Source organism: Coloeus monedula (genome assembly GCF_965178545.1).
Source record: "Coloeus monedula genome assembly, chromosome: 6".
NCBI classification, from domain to species: domain Eukaryota; kingdom Metazoa; phylum Chordata; class Aves; order Passeriformes; family Corvidae; genus Coloeus; species Coloeus monedula.
The window spans coordinates 37,867,600-37,874,187 of NC_138786.1; positions in this window are offsets into that span (position 1 = coordinate 37,867,600).

The window sequence follows — 6,588 nt, forward strand, 5'->3', positions numbered from 1 at the left end:
AAAGGCAGCTCCTTCCATAGATAACATGCCATGTTAATTGGTATTGTGCAGCTAATTCAAGTTCAGTAATGATGCTTAATCTGTCTGACTTTCTAAACCCACAGCAGTGCAGGATATTACGAGTTGCAGTATTTTTCTGTGGGAAAAGAAGATTTCTTGACACCCAAGATAGCGCTAAGAAACCATACAATTATTTCTTAATATCACAAGCAATTTGGTTGTTAAGTAAATGATTCCATATGTGGAATTAACCACAAAACATTTAGTTATTGAGATCTGCTGTTTCAAATGCATCTATAGCTGTGGATTAGGAGGGAGGTCTAACAGACTTAAAAGGTAAAATCCCATATTATGAATTTAAACAAGGATAATTTTTCATTTTCTCTTTTGGTTTTCCCCTCAGAGAGAACATTTCTACCTCTGACAAAGATTTTGAAAAGTTTAGTGATGTTTGTGCTTTAACTTTGTTAGACAAAACTGTATATATTCTCCTCTCCCTTAGCACAGGTTTATTTCAAATTGTAGCTGATAAGATGTTCAAAGACAAAAATAGAGATCATAGGTTTTCCTTGGGCTGCTGTAGCAAAACATGTTTTCCTTAAAGTAATGAAATTTATTTCAACTTCTAAATTAATTTGTGCACACATTTAATTCTCTAGAATATTTACAAGAAAAAGAACACCTTAACTCCCTAATGATATAAAAAAAACAAACAAAAGAAGCCATTTTCATGTGGTCTTCCAAACCATCAGACAAACCAAGATCTTTAAACTTCTTGTAGTGTTGAAATGAAAATGTTAACTCAATTTTTTTTTCAAGAAAAAAATGTCAGAGAAAACAATGCTTAGTTTTCACTGGAGGGTAGTATCCATTTTCCTTAGGTTTACAATGGGCTGGTTGTGCTCAGATGAACAGTTAGTACATCATAATTCATGTAACAAGGCTAACAGGAGTTCAAGCCTTCATTGCATTAAAACCTCTAGAGACAGGAAGGCAGCTTATATACTTTAATATTCTCTGGCTTGATGCCCTGATTTAAAATACTCCTACAGCACCTTTTGCACAAACTTTGGATTGGCTGTGTTCAAAGTAATGGTATGCAAGTTGTGGTAGTTAACAAAGATTTAGAATATATGTAGTGTTTTCCATCCCAAGATCCCAGAGCAGTTCAACACATAATTTCCTTATAACCTTTCTGAAAACACAGTTTAGATTTTAAATCTGTATCAAAACAGATTATAACTGTTATTACAGAGGTTTACTGGTATTTTTTATTCTTAATTCTCTGTTACACATTTGGTTTATCTGCTTTGGAGATGGAATGCGAGAGCCAAGCAGAATTACAGCCAGGGTGAATTTGGCTGGGTACCGGCCGCCACTGTGTGTGCTATTTAAATTATTTATATGCTCCTTTGGGAGACTTTCTTCACTTCTGTCAATCATAAAAGAAAACAGCCAACAGACAATGAATACCTTGTGGTTATATCTTTGGAAGAAAAGGTACACAGAAATCTTTGGTTATTTCTTTCTTTCTCTTGGTATCTCTGACTTCCTAGAAATGTTGGTGATCAGTAAAATAAGTATGAATTTTTCAGCTATTGCATAAGAATTAGTTTTTCAGCTATTAGATTGTGAGGTTCAATATCCTCAGGTTTATTTATGAGGACCTCCGCATAAGCACTGCGTACAAAAGAAAGGCAAAAAGACAATTAGTGATTCAGACTGACAAAGGTAAGTACTAGGGCAAACCTAATTTCATTGCTGCAAATCTTGGCTAGTTAGGCCAGTTTTTCAGTTTAACTACTGGGAGCTGTGGATCTTTTAATGTATTTATATCCCTGTCTTCAGAATTTGTAGGAGAATGAATGAAGTTTACTGAAATGATCCTTCAGTTTTTTACCTGCAGAAAGAGCATCCTGTAACTCCTGGAGACAAGGCTTACACTCTGACCTCTATCCTTGCTCCTGACCACCCTGTGCAGCCCTGCTGGCCCATGGCTGAGCAGCGAGCAGGCACAGGTGGGTGTCTGTTCTCAGCTCCTTGGTTTGTCCTTTTAGCCCAGACCAATGCTGTTGCTGCCTCGCTGACCTGCTGTGCTTCTTTCTGCTTCTTGGGCTGCAGAGCCACCTCACAAGTGCCCAGAAGGATTGTCCCCTGCCCCAGCACCTGCAGCCCTGCCTCTGCATGTCCCTGGCATCAGCCATACACCCTTTGCAGGGCACTTCCCGGACAGCAGGCTCCAGGTAAGCCATAGCCATCTCTCTCAACCCATCCCTGCCTTTTTTTGCTGTGGAAAGGAGGAGAAGATGGGTGGAAGATGCTAAATCCTGATACTCAAAACTTGAGACAGCATCCTGGCTATGCTTAATGTGAAGGAGAGCAGAGCCCAGTGCTGCGGGAGACTGCAAGGACTGACCTCACCCTCAGGGCCGCTTTCCCCTGGACTGCTTTGGGGTTTGAATGTGTGCGTGTTTGCAGGGTTTCTTTTCTTTACAGTGGCATTATTAATAACTAAAACTCTATTTTCGTTGGGCTCCTGACCCTAAGTAGTGCTGGCTGTGATTTAATGCTTTTTTCCTCACTGGCAGTCCCTGCAGTTGGCTCCTGGTATGAGGCTGTGGCAGGACTTGGAATCCAGCAACCTTAGTATGGGCTCCAGCTCTCTCTTGTTTGAACTGGGAGATATCCTAATTCTAGCTTGCTTTTCCTGTAAGATATTTCATTACTGTTTCCATGTTATGAGGAAGAAATGATATTCAGACTATTTTTTTTTGCACAGACAGATGGCCAATAACTGAGCCTAATGAAGAGAATAAGTTGGATCATGGTGCTAGTGTCAAAGAGAGGATAACTGGAAGTCTGTCTTGTACAAGATGAAAATGCAACAAACATAAATTGTAGCCAAGCTATATTGCCACGTGGCTTTCTTATTTAATTTGTTCCCTCTTCACCAACATTTTTGCAATTGTGCTTGTTAATGAAAGGTAAATCAATGTCATTCATGTGTAGGCATGTGGCCTTGTCAAAAAATAGCTTTAAAATCTCCTTTCTTAGCTCTGTCCATATGTGCATTTTAGTATTTCTCTTCCCAGATCTCAAATTTTCTCACTCTTTTCCTCCAAAGTGATAGGAATTGAACAAATTTTTAATTTCTTTTTTTTATTCGTGTTGTACTTGAAAAACGTTTGGCAAGTGTTGCTATGCCTAAGGATTGCTCTGACTGACTGATGAACTGAGAACACTTAATTGAACTTTGCTGTCTGTCTGCTCTTGGGAGATTATGGTTGTGCATGCATCCCCAAGCCTGGCAGTTGGCCTAATTTAGGTTTAGGACCCATTGTATCCAGAGGTATTCAGGGCTGGCATTTGGCCAGGCCTATTTTAATTGCAGCTTCTCTCAGGCTCCTTCCTGGAGTTTTGCTTTTCTCTCTCCCCTTCCCTTCAGTTGTGTGGCTGGAGAGGGTGTAGAAGAGCAAACTGCTCACAAAGACTCAAATCTTGGAAGGCTTACACAGCCAACCCCCTTTGCTGCAGACTAGCCACCCATGAACTCTCCTCATCCAACTGGGTAAAGCCCTTGGCACTCAGTGGATTGATTTTTTTGGACTATAGATGGTAACAGGAGTGAGCTCAAAAATCAAGAAGGAAGATAGAGTTTTCACCCCCTCTGTTCTATGAGGAACAGTAATCCCTGCCCACGAAAAAGATTTTTGTTTGCAAAATTATGGCCTGCAGTCAGGCTTAGGTTCCTGAGTGGGTTGTTTAAATCAGACTGTACATTTTACTTACAATTTTCTTTGTCAGAGGTTGAATCTTGAGCCAGAGTCTACTTATTGCTGTATTTTGATTTGCAATATGCGAATGCTTCAGCAGACAACTGAAATTTAGGAGAAAAAAATCGTGTTTCTAATGTCTCAAATGTTTTAAACAAAAAGAAGAGTCTTGCTTGTGAGTTATTTCTTTACTTTCATGTTATCCTTCATAACTCACTCACCATCTAACTATAATTTTTCTTCCATTTGCCTTTGATAGCAAGAGGGGAAAGAAACCTTCCTGTAACTGAGCTGTAGCCTTGTAGATTGGTTATCTGCTTCACTGCTAGTGTGTGGGGTGATGTGGGAGCATTTAGTTCAGTGGGAAACGTCACCACATTTTCCCCCTACCTTTTTCTTCATCTACAAAACTTTCATTCTGCTGATTTCTGGTGGTACACTCCTGCTTTTTTGTTAACACATCTTTTCATCCATTTACGATTGAAATGCAGAGTCATGAATCTTGAAATCTCACATTAAAAAATATTTAATACAGGAAGATGAATTAAGTGAGTTTCAGAAGAACATGGTGAATCCTCCTTTTTTTTTTTTACATACATACGTACATATATATATATTTATATACGCAGGAAACTTGGCACCATATTTTAGAAAAACATGCAGTAGGCTGAAAGTTCTGACATTTCTCTCTTTCCTGGAAAAAAATTAATTAGCTCAAAACAATCAATCCAATATCCTATTGATGCTTTATTTGCAAGATTGGTTGCACATCTGGAACAAGGCTGTGAAGAGTTTTTTTCCAACAGGAAATAACTATTAGAGGAACTGCTCGTTTTTCACCACACTTTATTCCTTCCTATCTGATGTGATCTGTTCTGCAGCACAGCACAGGTGCTCCCAAGCACCTCTTCCTGATGTAAGTATTGACTATTATTTCCGACAATAGAAAGTGCTCTCAGAAAAAGATCATCACTTGATGGGTAATGATAGGGAATAGAAGCTAGGGAAAAGCCTATGATAAAAATTGCAATCAGATCTCCTGAAAGTGAGAATAAAATTCACTTATGCATTGAAGTCAACAAGACTTTTTGCAGAAAAGTTGCTCAGAGAGAGTAAGGTTGGGAAAATGTGGCTCACAGCATCTGCTCCATGGTACTGAAAAAGATGGTACTGGCAGAATGAGTAGCTGATATGACTGACTTCCCTGATCACAAATCTGATTTGTGGTGATCGAATTCAACTGCATCTGATGTTGCTATTGAAATACCTGAAAAAGTTTAACACTGAAAAATTAATGAACAAAGCACACGAGCCTTAGTGTTTGCCAGAGGAAACTGCCGTGATCATTCCATGAAAGACCCTTTCTTCTTGAAGGCTCTCATACCTTCCATGGTTTGCCAGCCTTTTGTAACCAGTTCTCCAGAAAACACAACTTTAAGACAGTCTCACTGTCCTCTGAATTTTTATTCTAAACACCCTCCATACCGTGTCTGTTCATTACATCAGAATGCAGATGAGATTTTTGCATTTCCGCATAGGATGTTGCAGCTGAGCTTCCCAAGTCAGTTAAGTGGTGCTAATGGATGGAGCCTCTGAGCCTCACCTGGTTTGACAGTTGCTGTTACACAGAGGTTTCACAAAGGCCCATGATGTTTAAATGAAAGACACACACATAATATTTCAAGGCAATAGAAAAGGAACTGAAATATCCTGTTCTCTCTTGAATATGCAGGTGCTCATTTCTTTCTTCTTTCTCTTCATAAGAATAATAATAAAAATAAAAATAAAGATCTTTACATCTTTTTTGCATCTCTTTTTTTTACATTTTTTTTGACACCATCATTTGCTTGGGGTTTTTTTTTGGTCAACTGTGAGAATTAAATTTCATCCTTTCCTTGCTGAAAATTGACAATATTTTGTAAATACGTGCTCTTTCAGGACTATCTCCAACAATTTCATTCCACTTTTCTTTTCTAGTAAAAATATTTTTCACAGATGATGTTTTTGTCAACTTAATCCTGAGTCAGCAACAATATTTGCCCGCCTCCCTAACCTTTTTGTTCTGAAAATATTTTACATCTTTGGATTAATTTTTTCTTTACCAGAAAAGGCTGTTTCAGATTCTTAGCAAAATCGATCAGTAATCATAACAATACCAAAAAAAAAAAACCCTTTTCACTTAATTTGAAAAAGAAAACTTAAACTAAATATCTGAGAAGTCTGATGGTTCTAATTTTCAAAAGAAAAAACTAAAATATTTTTATTGCAAGAGTGTCTTGTCACTGCTTTGTCTATTCTGGCTTTACAAGGGCTTTTTAGGTGAAAATCTTCGTACTAATTGGGGAGCAATTATGTACTATGCAGGAAATGTCATCTTGACCTTCTCAAGCCCTGGAAGTAGTTATCCTGAAACATGAGGATTAATATTTCCTGTGTTCCCATAGTGTGTTTTACAAGTTGTTATATCACAAGATCTCAGCGTACATCTGAAATATCAGTATTACTTATCTAGCAGCTGTGAGCACAAATATTACTTCAGAGCACTAACAGCTGAAAAAAAGAGCAGAAGTTAAGGGAATGCTACCACTCATCTCTGGTAAAAAAGAGTATTCTTTTCTGTATGTGTATGTTTGTGTTATCTCCTCTGCATGGTTTTCAGAGGTACAGTGCTATTACTCTAAATTTGTCTTCATATCAAGACACGATTTTCTCTGTTTTTATTTTCTTGTCTTTTTTTTTCTGTATTAAATTTATTCAAAGAGATGCAATAACTGAATATCTTTTCAATACAGAATACAACATTAGTTTGTATTTA